At 47.1% G+C, this 18777-nt stretch overlaps 1 protein-coding gene across 1 annotated transcript in view; it reads right to left on the bottom strand.

Moving 5' to 3' along the window:
- The window catches only part of AHNAK (AHNAK nucleoprotein), a 77839-nt gene extending 61400 nt beyond the window's left edge, over nt 1–16439 (bottom strand). Inside the window, exon 1 of the mRNA XM_081968487.1 lies at nt 16286–16439. The gene's annotated coding sequence lies outside the window, so the exon portion shown is untranslated. The remainder of the gene's footprint in view (nt 1–16285) is intronic.
- Between the last annotated feature and the right edge of the window lie 2338 nt (nt 16440–18777).

The following is an 18777-nucleotide window of genomic DNA, read 5'->3' as shown; positions in this document are numbered from 1 at the left end:
GCCTTCGGCGTTGAGTCATGCCGGCCACATGACCACGGAGACGTCTTCAGACAACGCTGGCTCTTAGGCTTTGAAACGGAGACGAGCATCGCCCCCTAGAGTCGGGAACGACTAGCACAGATGTGCGAGGGGAACCTTTACCTTTTACCTTTATTTAACACCAAGAAAGCTCTCCAGATCCCACAGAGCAAAATGTTAGTTCCGCTTTAAACTGCACACATTTTCCAGTCTGAAATGCCAACAGAAAATACAGATAGTCCTCGACTTACAACAATCCGTTTAGTGACCGCTCCAAGTTACAGCAGCACTGAAAAAAGGGACTTATCCCCATTTTTCACACTTATGACCCCATGCTCGCCTGATTTACCTTCAGATGCTTGACAACCGGCTCACATTTATGACGGTCGCAGTGTCCTGGGGGGGGGGTGTCACGCGATTCCCCCTTTTGCGACTTTCTGACAAAGTCAAGGGGGAGGCCGGATTCACTTAACGACCGTTAAGTTATTTGCTTAACCACTGAAGTCATTCCCTTAACAAACGGGGCAAGAAGAGAGTCGCAAACTGGGGCAAAAGTCACTTAGCCCACGTCTCGCTTGGCGACATAAATTCCGAGTTCAGCTGGCGGCCGTAAATCGAGGACGTGCGGTTGGTTTCGACAGAGAAGGCTGGCGGAAGCCCTGTGTGGGAAGACCCGTGATTTGTTCCTTTCTCCTGCCTCGACAGGTTTCCTTGGAAGGGTTTAGAGCCAGAATTTCTGGAACAGCTTCCGAGAATTGCGGCACGCAGGGCAACGCACACTATGGAGAAACTACTACTGCCACTACTACTACTCTCTTTTTTCTCTCTAGGGCGCTCGCTCAAACAGACCAGAATTTCGACTCCAGATTCCCATGAAGGAATGCAACCCACCCACGGAGGGCAGGTGCGTCCGGGGCAAAGTCCCACCTGTGCAAAAGGTGAAGACACCACGCCCCACCCAGGCGAAATCTTGCGTCGTTTCGAATAGTTTTCGTTTGCGTTCTTTCTCTACTTTTGTCGGTTCCCTTTTATTTTATTTTTAATCGCGTTCAACGGTGTCCAATTCTCGGAGTTTCCTTTTCGAAGGTTTTCCAGAAAGGGGTTTGAAACGGACTCCTTTTCTTGGGGCTGGGAGAAAGTGGCTGAGCCCAAGGTCACCCAGCCGGCTCGGGGCCTAAGGCGGGACTAGAACTCGGGACTAGGACTCCTAGTTTCTGGGCTTAACCACAATACTTTGTCCTAGAAGGTGACTCAGGTGACAAACCTTGTAGCTCTGATCTGTCCTTCCTGTCCCATGGGAAGAAAACCCCACTGGGCCTGAAATAACAGATTAACAGAGTTGGAAGGGACCTTGTAGGTCATCTAGTCCAACCCCCCACCTAAGAGGAGACCCAACATCATTTGTCACAGAGGGCAGCCCGGTCTCTTCTTGAAAGCCTCCAGGGATGAAGCGCCCACAACTTCCGAAGGCAACTTCTGTTCCATGGGTTGATTCTTCTCACTGTCAGAGTATTTCTCCTTATTTCCAGGTTGAATCTCTCCTTGATCAGTTTCCATCCATTCTTCCTTCTCTGGCCTTCGGGTGCTTTGGAGAATAGTTTGACTACCTTCCTCCTCTCTGTGGCAGCCCCTCAAATATTGGAAGATGCTCTCCTGTCTCCCCTGGTCCTTCTCTTCCCTAGACTAGCCAGGCCCAATTCCTGCACCCGTTCATCGTCTGTTTGAGCCTCCAGTCCCCTCATCATCCTGTTTGTTCTCTGCACTCTTTCTAGAGTCTCCACATCTTTTTTACAGCGTAGTGACCAAGACTGGATGCAGGATTCCAGGTGTGGTCTTGCACATGCGCAGTTACACACCTACACGCACCCAGCTTTGCACACTGCTCGCTGCAGGGAGAAATCTCCTTTGAGTGGAATCGATTGCAAGCAATTGGCCCACCTCGGATTCTGCTCTTCCCTCCTGGCGTTAAAGATCTGTGCTCCTTCCCCCCCCCCCCCCGTGTGTGAGCTCAGGCACATACACAAACGCAACCCTCACGTCTTTGCAAGCCTCCGGGCAGGAGCTGAGAACCTGACCAGACTTATCCCACTGCCTTTGTTGCGGGAACTTGCCTTAGCTTGTTCCTGGCTGAGAGGATGGCAGCTTTTTTGCAACGGGAATCAGATTTCAGATCCCTGCGTGTCTCTCTCACACCTACTTAGGACGGGGAGGCAGGGTGATCAGGTCGATAAGAGGCTCACCTCCATGGCAGGGCTATGCCAGGCTGGGGGAGGGTCCCAGCAACCCCCAAAGCATCCCACCTAATCATCTTGTCCCTCCAAATTCTCACTGTCGTCTCCCATCCACCCCATGCATCCCATTTTTACCCCCCCCCACCTCCAATGGGTCTTCTCATCCTTGCAAACGTTTTCCAAGCTCCTACCCTTCTCCCCCACCCCACCCCCACCCTCCTCCTCTAGATTCTGCTGGAGGCATCTTCACTTGAGCTTCCATATTTGGGCAAAAAAACTTTCCCAAAGAAATCTTGCCAGATCTGAAGGGTTTCTGGTGAGGAGGAGCACAGAAGCGCAACTTTAAAGGTGTTGGTGAGGGGAGGGGTGAGGAGAGGAGAGAAAAAGGGAGAGGAGAGGAGAGGGAAGGGGAAGGGAAGAGGAAAGAGAAGAGAAAAAGGAAAGAGGGGAGAGGAGAAGAGAAGAGAGGGAAGGGGAGAGGAGAGGAGAGGAGAGATGAGAAGAGAAGAGAAAAAGGAAGGAGGGAAGGAAAGGGGAGAAGATAGATGAGATGAGAAGAGAAAAAGGAAGCAGGGGAGAGAAGGGGAAGGGAGAGGAGAGAAAAAGGAAGGAGGGAGGGAAGAGAAGAGGAGAGGAGAAGAGAAAAAAGAAGAAGGGAAGGGAAGAGAAGAAGAGAGGAGAGGAGAGAAGAGAAAAAGGAAGGAGAGAAAGGGAAAAGAGAAGAGAAAAAGGAAGGGGGGAAGAGGCGGAAAGAAGAGAAGAGGAAAAGGAAGGAAGGAAGGAAGGGAATGGAAGAGAGGAGAGGAGGAGAAGAGAAAAAGGAAGGAGGGAAGAGAAGGGGAGAGGAGAGACAAGACGAGAAAAAGGAAGGAGGGAAAAGAAAAGAGAAGAGAAAAAGGAAGGAGGGAAAAGGAGAGAAGAGAAAATGGAAGGAGGGAAAAGGAGGAGAGAAGAGAAGAAGGAAGGAGGGAAAAGGAGGAAATAAGAGAAGAGAAAAAAGGAAGGAAGGGAAGAGAAGAGGAGAAGAGAAAAAGGAAGCAGGGGAGAGAAGGGGAGAGGAGAGACGAGAAGAGAAGAGAAAAAGGAAGGAGGGAAAAGGAGGAAAGAAGAGAAAAGAAAAAGGAAGGAAGGGAAGAGAAAAGAGAAGAGAAGAGAGGAGAAGAGAAGAGAAAAAGGAAGGAAGGAAGCAAAGGCAGGTATGCTACAGGATAACCAAGACAGCATATTTAAATATCATAAAAATGTATAGATAAAATGACATAAGGATTGTAATATATGGTAAAGAGAGGAAAACATACATAGATACGACGATGTAACATTGTACAAACTGTTGATATAAAGAGTGTAATATGTGATAAAAAGACAAAAACAATAAAAAATTATTCATAAAAAAAAAAAAAAGACAGCCTATTTCCCACTAACTCATCAGAGGGCTCCCATTTCTGCCTTTGCCGTCCTAAAAACCGAGAAAGAATAACCTTCTCGACCTAACCTACGGAGAAAGAGCCTCTTTCAGGCCCAAACCAAGCATGATCTCCATTCACACAGACCAAAGGGGCCGGTTTCACTGGAATGCTTGCAATCTGGATTTTACAGGACCAACAACCATTGCATCTCAATCTCCGCCCACAGCAAGATGAGACTCTTTGCACATTTCAAACCCAAGTTCCCCTCCTAATACACACACACATATATATATATATATTCACACCCTCGGCTTCCTGCATTCCATTTCAGAGCCACCTGTGGAAAAAAACAAGGATTTGGGGAACCTGTAGCATTTTGCCCACAAACTGGGCGGGGGCAGGAGGAACTGGTTAAACTGGTTTATGGGGCAGGGCGTGAAAATTATGCACACCGAGGATGCTGCTGAGGCCCGATAGTGGAATCTTATCTCCCTCAAGAATGCTTCCAAGTTGGAGATATTTAGTAGGCATTTCACCCAAAGAGTTCCAAATCTACCATGGGAACCTTGAGGACTAGCAACCTGCGATGAGGAAAAGGAACACCAAAACCCAGATTTCTTTCTTCTTTCCCCTTTGCAGGTAGAGTCGTATTGTTCTTAGAGGAATATTTATATACAATATAGGTAAAGATAAAAGTTCCCCTTGCACTTAGGTGCTAGTCGTTCCCGACTCTAGGGGGCGGTTTCACCTTCTTTCGTCCTTTGTTCAATTATTCCTACATCATTACTGTCCTCCTACAGTTCAGGAAGGGCCTGTAGAGGCAATCCTCAACTTACAACCATTTGTTTAGTGACCGAAGTTACCACAATGCTGAAAAGAGTGACTTAGAACCAGTCCTCAAAGTTATGACCAACGTAAGGGGTCGCCGCAGTCGCACGATCAAAAGCAACTGACCAGAGACGCTCTCTGAGAGAGACGGATGGTTAAGAAGTCATCCTCATTTAACAACCCCATAATCCCTTGCAAGATGTAGTCTGGACAACTGAATGGAGGTGGGCGTTTACTGGCCAGATGCCCTTCCCTGTTGCCAATGAGGAGTTTTGTTCAGCAGATATATATTCCCAACATGCCGAGAGAGAGAGAGAGAGAGAGAGAGAGAGAGAGAGAGAGAGAGAGAGAGAGAGAGAGAGAGAGAGAAACAGCTGCCTGTACGAAACAGCTGCCAGGCGATTAAGAAGTCTGAAATATAAACAGACCAACATGGAAACAAACAAACCAGCTTGAATTAACCATGATTGCCGTGTCCCGCGGTCCCATGACCATCATTAGTCCCCTGGGGTGTTCAGAAGCTGGATTTGCTTTAATGACTATGACCAAAAATGTGGTTCATTAAATGAACAACCGTTTGTTTAATGACTGAAGTTACAATTGTTTGTTTAACGACTGTTTGAAGTTACAACAGTTTGTAAAAAAAATGACGTGATCTGCATTTGTAACCTTCCCGGCAAGTAAAATCATTGGAGGAAGTCAGATTCGCTTAATGAATGCAGTGATTCACTTAGCAACTGTGGCGAAAAACAGTTCTATAACTGGCTTAATGGCTGCCTTGCTTAGCAACCAAAAATTGGGGGCTCCCTTGTGGTCATAAATCGAGGACAACCTAGTGCTTGACGTAGAGCAGTTCATTCTGTGACCGTTTAAAGTTGCAATGACACTGAAACAAGTAACTTACGACCGGTTTTCACACCTACGACCGTTGCTAGCATCCCCAGAGTCCCGTGATCAAAATTCAGCCATTTGGAAACTGATTCAGATTTATGGCGGTCGCACTGTCCTGGAGGTCACGTGATCCTCTTTTGCGACCATCTGACAAGCAAGACTCAAGGGGGAAGTCAGATTCGCTTAATGACCGTGTGACTAACTTAACAAATGCAGCAATTCACTGAACGATGGTGGCAATGAAAGTCATAAAATGGAGCAAACTCATTTAGCAACCGTTTGACTTAGCAACATAGCTTTGGGGGGGTCAGTTGTGGGGTTAAAAACGGGCTGTTTGGGGGGCATTTTCGGGCTATTTTTCAGGGCAAAAACAGCCCAATAAATGACCTTAAAACGGACTGAAAAATGGCCCAAAAACAGGCATGCATGCACAAAACCTAAAATCAAGATGGCGGCGGCGCAGATAGAAACGGTTCGGGGGCCTAGCAAGCCGAGTTCCTGCTTACTGGGCTGAAGCGGGCACTTGGTGCCCAAAAGGTTCGCCCTCGCGGAGTTAGGCCATGGTTCTTTTTACGCGCCTTGTGTCAATTTGCAAAGCTTGCGGAAATACCACAAGGGGAGGGTTTCCTTTCTAAGGACCACACCATGTGCAAAAATGCACCTGGGCTCAGCAAATTCATTCACTCTGAGATTCTTCTTTGTGAGCTTTTTTTCCCCCCTTCAAGTTTCTGGTCCTCATAGTTGCAGTACATGATCCACACGAAGCCTCAGCAATGCCAACCTATCCTTTACGCCGGAGCTTAGGAAAAGGTGCAGAGTAAGATTCTTTGGTGGTCTGGGTGGCATTCAGTCAAAGCTAGGAAAATCTGAATATGGCTAGTTCTCGGCTTTACAACCGTTTGTTTAATGACCGGAGTTGCAATGGCGCTGAGAAAAAGGAACTTGGGACCATTTTTATGACCTTCTGACAAGCAAAGTCAATGAGGAAACCAGATTCATTTAACAACTGTGTGACTAACTTAACAACTGCAGGGATTCACTTAACAACCGGGTGACTAATTGCTGTCATTCACTTAACAACCATGTGACTAACTTAACTGCAGTGGTTCACTTAACAACTGTGTGATTAATTTAACTGCACTGATTCACTTAACAACCGTGTGACTACCTTAACTGCAGTGGTTCACTTAACAACTGTGTGATTAATTTAACTGCAGTAATTCACTTAACAACCGTGACTAACTTAACAACTGCAGTGATTCACTTCACAATTGGGTGACTAATTGCTGTAATTCACTTAACAACCATGTGATTAACTTAACTGCAGTGATTTACTTAACAACTGTGTGACTAACTTAACAACTGCAGTGATTCACTTAACAACCATGTGACTAACTTAACAACTGCAGTGATTCACTTAACAACCATGTGACTAACTTAACAACTGCAATGATTCACTTAACAACCGTGTGACTAACTTAACAACTGCAGTGATTCACTTAACAACCATGTGACTAACTTAACAACTGCACTGATTCACTTAACAACCGTGTGACTAACTTAACTGCACTGATTCATTTAACAACCATGTGACTAACTGCAGTGATTCACTTAACAACCGTGTGACTAACTTAACTGCAGTGATTCACTTAACAATCATGTGACTAACTTAACAACTGCAGTGATTCACTTAACAACCATGTGATTAACTTAACTGCACTGATTCACTTAACAACCATGTGACTAACTGCAGTGATTCACTTAACAAACGTGTGACTAACTTAACTGCAGTGATTCACTTAACAACTCTGATTAATTTAACTGCAGTAATTCACTTAACAACCATGTGACTAACTTAACAACTGCAGTTATTCACTTCACAATCGGGTGACTAACTTAACAGCCGCTGCGATTCACTTAGCAACTGTGGCAAGAAAGATTGTAAAATGGAACAAAGCACACTTAAGAACCGTCTCGCTTAGCAACAGAAATGTTTGGCCCAATGCTGGTCGTGAGTTGAGGATTATCCGTAACGCCTTTTTTTTTAAATACAAGAAATCGCGAGTGTAACTTTTGCAAACACCCGAACGGGACACCAACCCACTTTCTGGATGTCCTGTAAATAGGACACCACCAGTACGGTACTATTACTACCGCTTCTACTACTACTATGATTATCCTTTTTTTAAAAAAAAAACAGCAACCCAACAACTGGCTGCTTTCCTGCAAAGCAACATCAGCAAAAATCTTGGCCGAGGATCCCGGGCAAAAAAAAAAATCACAATTTTTGCAGCGTTTTCGGAATCCGCTCCCGGCCTCCCTCACGTGGAGCTACCTTGTGAAGCCCCCGTCCGGCTTTGGACGGACGGACAGACCCCAGGGGTCGATCAAAAGCTTTTTAGAGCATTTTCTGCAACCCTGACATGGCGGGGGGAGGGGAGCTCTAACCACTGAACCCCACTACCTGGGAGGAGAAAACAGGGAAGCATGGTGTGAGAAGGGAGCCATTTTGCACGGGGTGGGTCAGGAGAGGGAAATAACTTTGTTTTTGGAGAGGATGCCAGTGAACGGGGCGCCTCGTTTGACCGCAAACTAATGTAACCTCTCTGCCTTCTTGTTTGGAGCGAACCCGTCACCAGAGAAAAGGAGCAACAGCTGGGAGGCAAATTAAACCAGGATATTTTGAAGAGCAGGGCGAAGAGGACACAACCAGAAACTAACTTAGGTTTATATATATAATGTGTGTGTGAGAGAGAGATGGGGGGAGAGAGAGAGAGAGAGAAAGAGAAAGAGAAAGGAGGATAGAGAAAGGAAGGAAGGAAGGAAGGAAGGAAGGAAGGAAGGAAGGAAGGAAGGAAGGACAAAGGAAGGAAAAGAAAGGAAGGAAGGAAGGAAGGAAGGAAGGAAGGGAAAGGAGGAAGGGAGGAAGAAAGAACAAAGGAAGGAAGAACAAAGGAAGGAAGTAACGAAGGAAGGAAGAGAAAGGAAGGAAGAGAAGAAGGAAGGAAAAACGAAGGAAGGAAGAACGAAGGAAGGAAGGGAAGAGAAAGGAAGGAAGGGCGAAAAGAAAGAAAGAGGGAGAGAGACACACAAGAAAGAAAGAAAGAAAGAAAGAAAGAAAGAAAGAAAGAAAGAAAGAAGGGAAGGGAAGGGAAGGGAGGGAGGGAGGAAGGAAGGAAGGAAGGAAGAAAGAAAGAAAGAAAGAAAGAAAGAAAGAAAGAAAGAAAGAAAGAAAGAAAGAAAGAAAGAAAGAAAGAACTTATGATCACAATTGAGCCCAAAATTTTGGTTGCTAAGCAAGAGTGTTGGGAGTTTCACCACATTTTCCAAGTTGGCCACACCCACCCGGTCACATGACCACCAAGCCACTCCCACAAAAAAGGCCACACCTACAGAATAGGTTCTAAAAAATTTTGAAACCCACCACTGAGATATCTATGTCTAGAGGTATATATGTATGCACACACACACACACACACACACACACACACACAAACATGCTGGTCTTGTTGCATTGAGGTCTTTTCCTGTGTAAGATTGAGATTGTTTTGGCAACGTTTCGGCGAGGTCCCACAAGGCGATCTCAATCTTACACGGGAAAAGACCCGAATACAAAAAAAAATATGCATGGGGAAGGGGGAAGAAATACAGAACTTCCTCGATGTACGAACACGTTGTTAAGGGAATCGCTGCATTTGTTAAGTTAGTCCCCCGGCTTTTACTTCTCCGAAGGTCGCAAAACGGGATCGTGTGACCCCCCCCCCCTCCCCAGGACACGGCGACCGTCATAAATGTGAGCCAGTGCTCAAACGTCCGGATTTTGATCATGTGACCATGAGGAAGCTGCGATGATTGTGTGAAAATAGCTATAAGACACTTTTTCAGTGCCTTTGTAACTTTGGATGGTCATTAAATGAATGGTTGTAAGTCAGGGACTGCCTGTATGGGGGTGGGGGTGGGGAATGGCTGCTAACAACATGCAAGAAAGTACTCAAAGGGAGAAAAAAATAAGATGCGATGGAATAGAATATAGAAGAGAAGAAAACAATACAGAATAGAATAAATAACAGCATAGAATGTAGAATAGAATAGAACATATAAAATAATATAGAATAACACAGCATAAAAAATGGAATAGAATAAAATAGAATATAGAATAGAATAGCAGCATAGAGAATAGAAGAGAAGAAAACAATACAGAATAGAATAAATAACAGCATAGAATGTAGAATAGAATAGAACATATAAAATAATATAGAATAACATAGCATAAAAAATGGAATAGAATAGAATAAAATAGAATATAGAATAGAATAGCAGCATAGAGAATAGAAGAGGAGAAAACAATACAGAATAGAATAAATAACAGCACAGAAAATAGAATAGAATATAGAAAATAATATAGAATAGAATAGTATCATAGGGAATAGAATAGAAATAGAATAGAATAGAATAAATAATAGCATAGAATATACAATAGCATAGAATATAGAAAATAATATAGAATAGCAGCATAGGGAATAGAATAGAATAGGTTTGTTAATTGATTATTCTTGCAACCTTATTAATAACACAAAAAATAAAATAAAATACATAATCTGATTCCAGGATAAAATAATTGGATAAAGTACAATGCAGTGATCTTAGATACTGTGATAATACCAAGCAGCCAGCAGTTAGATAAGTGAATCTTCCTTGCAGGATCTCTTAATTAGTCCGGTCCTTATCTCAACTGCCTTAATTAAAAACTCAGCACTTTTGTTTACAAATCCATACATAATTACAATAATGAGGAGTCGGGAAAAAGAGAGAGGCAAGGCAGGACGTTTATCTTAGCCTTCCAGAGGGGCTTGGTTGCCAGATGGCTGGCTCCTAAATTTCATAAATAAAATTAAGTCAATCACTGGGTGCAAAGGACCCCTTTTGGGTGGGATGGGGGGGGGCTCTCCTGCTCCTCTTTTTGTACCAGCCTTTTGCAAAGGCAAAAGTTAGCAGACAGCGGAACTGAGGTCTGAGAGGCAAAAATCCATCTTAAAAGCCCCAAGTGCGGGGGGGGGGGGGGGAAACACCCCATTAAAGTTGCTCTTTACACATTTTCTCCCACATGCCAGGTTTCTGCAATGAAAAATCAGGGGCTTTCTACACATCAGAAGGCATCACTGAAGCTGAAAACTAAATAAAGTAAAGTAAAATTAAATTAAATAAAACAAGGACCAACAGGCTGAAAAACAACTTCTATCCCAGAGCAGTAACTATATTGAATTCTACTGCGCAGTGCAATATTAACGCACTATCAGCGGTTTGCAATTCGATTGTATACCAAAGGCGAAGGAGGTGTGTTTGCATTTTATTTTTATAGGTTTTTAAAATAGTTTTCTTGTGCATAATGTTTGCATTTTATTTTTATAGGTTTTTAAAATAGTTTTCTTGTGCATAATGTACACGGAAGACGGCCTTTTCATTTCGTTGTCCGAGGCGCAATGACAATAAAGTCAAATAAATAAGTGGCATAGGGCTTCCTGCCTAAGCAGGGGGCTGCACTAGAAGACCTCCAAGGTCCCTTCCAAATCTGTTATTCTGTTCTGTTCTAAGTTGTCCAGTTTTTGTTCTCTCCTTTGGGTCAAAACTCGGTGTCTCGGCATTTTGGCGCCAACCCTGGATTTTCATCATTTTGGAACAAAAGAATGAAGCTTCAAGACCAAATGAAAAGAACGGGACTTTTGCGGGAGCTGGGCAGTGGCGTCTGCCAGGCCATCCCCTCCGTCCCCCCCCCCTGTTTCATGGGCAGCCATTCCAACTGAGTGGAAAGCCGAAAGCCTGGCAATGGCCCTCCGTGCCAGCTAACCCAGAGAAGCAAATTGCAAGACAAGCAGACAGCGAATTAACAGTTCAAAACATCCAGCCTCACTTTCGTGGCATCAGCAGAAAGCGGCAAATGGAGTTGGGGGACCCTGGGCCCAGAGAGCATGTCAGGCAGCTCCAGGCCCAGCGGTGGGAAACTGGGCTGCGGAAGGTGGGGAGTGGGAGGGGGGGAAACTAGACTCTTCCGGTCTGTCCCAGTTTTTTAAAAAAGAGAAAATTATTATTTATTTAGTGTATGGCAGTTGAAAGAGGATAATTTCCCAGATAGCCAATGCAGAAGGAAGTGTGGAAATGGAGAGATAACTAGAGCAATTTTGCAGGATGCAGAAGATCTGACCCCCCTCTTGCCAGGATCCATAATCCCCAGCTAACTGCTCTGTTGGCCAAAGAGCTGAGGACACTAGATGGGGGGGAAAAATTATGCTTCGATTCCACTCTCTGCTCTCGTGCTGCCGTAAATATTTGGGGCATTGCTGGGGTGCCCCATTTTAAGAATGCCCCAACCTCATCGCTACACACCCATTCCGTAAAAGATACACACACACCCCTTTCCCCTTCTCGGAAGAGGTCTCGGCAAGCTGCAACAGCCCACCCTGCGGGATAGGGCCAGTCTGTTGCAAACTTATCTTAACCACATTTTTTACATTCCGGCAAAAACGAGACAAAACCTGGATTAAGTTTGCACGACACTCTAATCTAGGTTAAAGACAGTCGGTTTAAAACAGTTCATTTAGTAACTTTGAAAACGGCACCGATCACCGTCTTTCACACTTAACGACGGTGGCAGCATCCCTACAGATCCGCGAACGAAATCTGCATGTTTGGCAGCCGGCTCGTATTTATGACGGTGCCAGTGTCCCCGGGACACGTCCTGACGAGCAAAACCGTCGGGGGAGCCTCGCTTAACGACCATGTGACTAATTGAACAACGGCCGTCAGTCACTTCACCGATTTGTGCGAGAAAGATTGTGAAATGGGGACAAGACTCAGGCAATCGTCACCTCGCTTAGCAACAGCAATTTCAGAAGTTGTCCCAAATTTCCAGGTGTTGTGGGAATCCCACTGTTCTGTTCGGATGAAACGGGATGGGTGAATTTGGAACATTCCCTGAGCTGGGAGCTACATGGTGTGACTTCGCTTTCGAAATCTTCCATTACAATTGTGTGAATTTGACTGATTTTGGAAGCTGCCCCTCCTACTCATCCTGCACTTGCAAGGGGTCTCTCCTGTCTGCAGCTGGATACCCTTCTTCTCTCCCAAACATAACACCCATGAATTCCTCAAGTGCTCTGTTCTTACATTTTGTCACCTTTTTATATTAATTTGGTGTACTTCAAGACTTGGGGAAGATTCTAGAGAAATAAATCTAGAAAAGAAAGCAAGAGAGAGATCTAGAGCCCAGGCGACGCACTATTAAATGAAAAAAAAAGGGAAGGAAAAGGGGAAAATAGAAAAGAAAGTATTCACATACAAAATCAAGATTGATTTTTAAAAAACAGGTAGGATACGATAGGGGAGAAAAGGGAAATGATAGGTATAAAATTATATCTGGGCTTGCGGGAATACCATTACGAAAATGCACCACTTGAGAAATGAAAAGAGATAACCACAACAACAGAAAGGAAGAGAGGAGAAGAGAGGGAAGGAAGAAAGTGGAAAGGAGAGGAAGGATGGAAGGGATAGAAAGAGAAGGAGAGAGGGGAGGAAGGGGAAGAAGAAGAGAGGAGGAGAGGAGAAGAGAGGGAAGGAGAGGGAAGGAAGAAAGAGGAAAGGAGAGGAGGAAGGAAGAAAGTAGAGAAGGGAGGGAGGGAGAAAAGAAAGGAAAAGTAGGTGATAATACGAAATAGGTGTATGGGACGATAAACAAAGCAACCCAGAAAGTATATTTTAACCTTTTATATGGAAAAACAAATGTATAAAAGTGATAACTATAAATAAGAACTATAACTGTGTGAATATATACCTGTAACTGCATGTAAGAGGTTAAAAATAAAAATAAAATGTTTTTTTTTAAAAAGTGCTCCGTGACCCCCGTTGATCCCAAGGAGAGCACATCAAGTGGCAGGGAGTTCCACAGCCTAACTTTGCACCTAACTTTGCACCGGAGGTACTGTTGTGCTTTGACGCTGAGCCTTATACAAGCCTATCCCAGCCCTGCAGATCAAAAAATATTCCTAATTGGAATATTTGGAACCCACACAACATCTCAGCTAAAGCAGGGGGGAAATTATTTTCTGGTTGGGGAGGTTGTGAGAACACAGCCCTTGTTTTAGCGTGGGACACAAAAGACTGCTCTTAAACCAGACAGCCATTCCTGGCCTCTCTCTCTCCCCCTACCAGATCTGTGTAGCCCCACCCTGGGGGTTATCAAAACCTAGTAGTTCTCCCAGATCTTCTGAATGGTGGAGATTGCAAAATCTGTGCATATTTGTTCCTATTTCTGCAACTCTTTGAGTTTAGAATAGCTGGAAGGGGCCTTGGAGGTCCTCTAGTCCAGCCCCTTGCTCATGCAGGAGACTCTGTAGCATCTCAGACAAGTGACTTTTCTTAAAAGCCTCCAGTGATGGAGCACCGACGATTTCTGGTGGCAAGCTGTTCCACTGGTTAATTGTCCTCTCTTGTTAGGAAATTTCTCCTTAATTCCAGGTTGCTTCTCTCCTTCATTAGTTTCCATCCGTTGCCGTGTCCTGCCCTCTGGTTCTTTGGAAAATAAATTGACCCCCTCCTCTTTGGGGCAGCCCCTCAAATCCTAGAAGACTGTTATCATGTCACCCCTAGTCCTTCCTTAAGACCGACTGTATCCAATTCCTGCAATCGTTCTTCATATGGTTTATTTGTTTAGCTTTTACACTGCATCTCTCGGTTCTTCACGACCTCTAAATCCCATCAATAAAAAGAGATCAATGGAAATAAACCCAGGCAGGGTGTCCTGTTAATTCTGGGAGGGGTCCAACAGCTTATGCAATCGCAGCCTTTTTTTTTCCCTTTCCCTTGTTCCCCTGTTTTTCTTCCTTTTCGGTGATTTCGCTCTTGCAAGAGCGAAGTTTTGCAAGTTTTGGGGGAGTCGTGTGAATTCGCGCTGCCCGCTTTCGGGCTGGCCCGCCTTTCGTAGGGATTCCCTTGGCTTCTACCCCACCCCTGCCCCTTCTCCCTAGATTAGGGCCCCCTCCCAGGCCTTTTTCGGATGGGCTCAGCCCTTCCCTTCCAAGCGTGGCTGGCCTTCGTCAGTCTTTCCACCCAGCTTGCATTCCAGAGGGCTGGCAGGAACCCAAAGGCAGGGAGGGGGGCGCGGTGGGGAGGGGGAGCGCTTCCCCGCCCAGAGGGGCCAGCCCCAGCCAAGATCCAGCGCCTGCCCCGCCCGCAATCCACATTCAGGCCAGTTGCAGTAAGCAAAAGGAAGAGGGGATGAAAGAGGCAAACAAACGAAGTTGCAGAAGCAAAGCAAAGCGGAGTGACTCCAGGGCGCTGGCTGGATCTGAATGGGAGGGTGGGGTGGGGAGGGGAAGGGAAGGAGGGCAACGGGTGGGGTGGGGCTGCTCGGCTTCCCACGGGACCCGACCGAAACATCTCTCTCTCTCTCTTTCTCTCTCTCAAAAGTGCTTTTTTTTTCAGGAGGCAACTGGACTTTCTTGCTTTTTTTCTCTTGAAGACTTTTCGCTTCTCATCCAAGAAGCTTCTTCAGCTCTGACAGGATAGTGGGGAACGGAGGATAATGGGGAGTGGGGATCCCCCCCCCTCTGCCAGATCCCATAGATCTCTCTCTCTCTCTTTCTTTCTCTCTCTTTTTCTCTCTTGCTCTTTTTCTCTCTTTCTCTTTCTTTCTCTGTCTCTCTCTTTCTTTCTCTTTCTTTCTCTCTTTCTCTCTTTCTTTCTCTTTTTCTTTCTTTCTCTCTTTCTTTCTCTCTTTTTCTTTTTCTCTCTCTCTCTCTTTCTCTCTCTCTCTCTCTCTTTCTTTCTCGCTTTCTCTTTCTCTCTCTCTCTCTTTCTCTCCCTCTCTCGACGCGGCTCTTCCAGAGCGGAGTCACTCGGGCAATAAGCAGAGCGAGAAGTGGGGTTGGGGCTTTGCAAAGGAAAAAGAGGGGGGATTCCGAGCCCATCCAAGCCCCCTCCACTCCCTCCCAAACGCCTTTTGCCTCTGCCCCTTGGGCACAGCTGGCAACCTGCGGGCCGCCCCCATTCCGCAACTCCGGGGCGAAGGCTGGAAGCGGAGCCGCGCCCTGTCCCGAAGCGCCCAGGCGGAAAAAAAAGAATGCCAGTCCTTAGAGAGAGAGAGAAAGAGGGGAGAGGGGGTCCCCGCTAGGAGAACCTCACGAGTCTCCCACCACCACCGACCCCGTTTCCTTGGGAATGCCAAGGCGCGAGAAACCCTCCCGCCGAACCGGAGTCACTCCGGATTAAAGCCAACGCCTTGCCCGCTCTGCCAGCCACATCAGCTCCGGCCTACGCGTGCCTTCCAGCCCCAAGTGCGCACGGGGGGAAGCTCAGACTTTCTCGGACGGGTCCATTCCCCCCCCCGCCCCAAAAGAAAGCCCACCTGCAGGGAGGGTTTTGGGGGGCTTCACTGCTCGCCTATTTCTAAATCAATATAGGGCGGGGGGGGGTCCCCTTTCCCGCTCCAGATTCAACCCCCAGGAGCGGGTGGGTGCCACGTCCAGCCGCTATGCAAAAAAAAGGGTGGTCGCGATTGCACCCCCTCTTTTTATTCTGATCAGTCCGAGGATTGTGGGGAAACGGGACCCACAACCACCCCTCCTCCAGCCGGACAAAGTCTCTTGACCGAAGCCCCCTCCCCACTCCGCTCCCGCTGTCAAACTTTCCCACTAGTTCCACGCAGGGACTGGTCAGGGCGGTGGCCAGGAGGGGAGGGGGCGCCCCCTTTCCCTGCAAGGCGCGACTTCTTGGGGAGGGGGCCCCACTGACTTCCCAGTGGGGGTCTTGCAGCGCCGCGCGACTTTTGGGCAGGGGGAAGCTGGCCCCAGAGTCCCCCCCTCCCAGTAAACCCACTGAAAACGGGGCTCCGGGACCCCCAGACGCGCGCCCCGCCCTCACCTGTGGGTGGGTGGGTGGCTTTCAACTGCCCAGCACGGCCATCCCAGACCCCCGACCCGGTTCCTGGATTCCTGGTGGCGGCGACCGAGCCCTGACCAGCGGGCTCCCGACGAAGCTCTGCCGCGGGAACGAAGCGAGTGGGGCGCTCCCCGCCCGGCTGCGGCTCTTGTAACTCAGCCCGGGATGGGTGTGACTCGACGCTCGGCCCTCGTCGGGGAAAAGGGAAGGGAGGGGAGGAGAGGGAAGGAAAGGGAAAGGAAAGAGGCGGCCTGGAGGAGGGAGGGCGGGAGGGAAGGAGGAAGGAAGGAAGGAAGGAAGGAAGGAAGGAAGGAAGGAAGGAAGGAAGGAAGGAAGGAAGGAAGGAAGGAAGGAAGGAAGGAAAAGAGGAAAATGAGGGAGGGGAGAAGGAGGGAAAAGAGGAAGGGGAAGGAGAGATAGGTTGGTTAAAAAGAAGGAAGGAAAGAAGGAAGGAAGGAGAAAAGAGAAGGAAAGGAAAGAGGGAGGGAAGAAGGATGGAAGGAAGGAAAAGAGGGAGGGGAGGAGGGAAGAAGGAGGGGAAGGAAGGAAAAAGGGAGGGGAGGGAGGGAGGGAAGAAGGAGGGAAAAGAGGGAGGGGAAGGAGAAATAGATTGGTTAAAAAGAAGGAAGGAAAGAAAAAAGGAAGAAAAAAGGGGAAGGAAAAGTAAGAGGGAGGGAGGGAAGGAAAAGAGGGAGGGATGGAAGGAGGGAAAAGAGGGAGGAGAAAAAGAGATAGGTTGGTTAAAAAGAAGGAAGGAAAGAAGGAAGGAGAAAGGAGAAGGAAAGGAAAGAGGGAGGGGGTGAAGGATGGAAGGAAGGAAAAGAAGAGGAGGGAAGAAGGAGGGGAAGGGGGAAGGAAGAGGAAGAGGAAAGGAAAGGAAAGGAAAAAGGAAGGGAAGAGGGAAGGGAAGGGAAAGAGGCAGGCAGGAAGACAGAAAGAAGGAAGGAAGGACGGAAGGAAGAGGAAAGGAAAAAGGAAAGAGGAAGGGGAGAGGGAAAGACAGGCTGGAGGACAGAAGGAAGGAAGGAAAAGAGGGAGAGCAAGGAGGAAGGAAGGAGAGATAGGTTGGTTGGAATGAAGGAAAGAAAGAAAGAGGGAAGGAGAAAGAGGAAGGGAAAGGGAAGGAAGGAAGAAAAACTAACTGAGCTGTGCAGAGTCACCTTGAAGCTAAGATGGGCCACAAATAATTTAATAGAAAATAAATATAGATATAAAAGTAACTCAGTGATAAAATAGCAGAATAACAGAGATGGAAGGGACCTTGTAGGTCATCTAGTCCAACCCCCCCCCCTTCCCAAGCTGGAGACCCTTCACCATTTCTGACAGAGGGCAGCCCAGTCTCTTCTTGAAAGCCTCCAGGGATGAAGCTCCCACAACCTCCGAAGGCAACTTCTCTTCCATGGGTTGGAGGTCACCCCCCCAATGTCCACTTTGCATTGATGAGAGGGGCACCTCCAGCCCATCCCACCCCATGCCTCTCCCCCCCGCCCCTCCAAGGTCAACGTTTCAAAAGCTCTCCACCACTTCCACTTCACACAAGCACACTTAGTTGGGTCCTTCAACCACCTGGCAGCTGCGTTTCCACAAATATCGAGTCTGTCTAAATTGGGCTTTGGGGGTGGGGTGGGGGCAGGGGGGGTTAGCCTGGGTGCAAACACGGATAATTTGATTCGTTGATGGTTCGAGGGATTGACCACACCCAGAACTTGAATTAATTTAATGACCTCGTTCATTGAATAGCTTGCTTATTATTTATTTATTGATCTGATTTTTTAAAATCTGCTTTGCTACTTGATAAGTCACTCAAAGTGACGGACATGCCCAATACTCCTACTTCCTTCTATTTTCTCCACAGCGACAACCTTGTGAGGTGGGCTGCGGGGGGGAGAGAGAGAGAGAGAGAGAGAGGGAGGGAGGGAGGGAGGGAGGGAGGGAGGGAGAGAGAGAGAGAGAGAGAGAGAAAGAGAGAAATTGGCCCAGAGTCACCCAGTTGGCTTTCATAGCTAAAGCAGGACTAGAACTCACTGTCTCCTGGTGATTGGGCCAAAGTCACCCAATTGGCTTTCATGGCTAAAGCAGGACTAGAACTCACTGTCTCCTAGTGATTGGGCCAAAGTCACCCAATTGGCTTTCATGGCTAAAGCAAAACTAGAACTCACTGTCTCCTGGTGATTTGCCTAAAATCACCTAACCAACCAAGTTAAGGCAGGACTAGAACTCACCGTCTCCTGATAATTGGCCCAAAATCACCTAGTTGGCTTTCATGGCAAAAGTGGGACTAGAACTCACTGTCTCCTGGGGATTTGCCCAACGTCACCCAACTGGCTTTTATAGTTAAGGCAGAACTAGAACTCACTGTCTCCAGCTGATTGGACCCAAGTCACGCCACTGGCTTTTGTGTCTAGGGCAGGACTAGAACTCACCATCTCCTGGTTTCTAGCCCAGCACCTTAACCGCTACATCAAACTGGCTTT

Source organism: Natrix helvetica (genome assembly GCF_964273705.1).
Source record: "Natrix helvetica genome assembly, chromosome: 16".
Lineage (NCBI taxonomy): Eukaryota > Metazoa > Chordata > Lepidosauria > Squamata > Natricidae > Natrix > Natrix helvetica.
The sequence above is the reverse complement of the archived record's forward strand: the minus strand, read 5'-3'. Positions and strand labels throughout refer to the sequence as shown.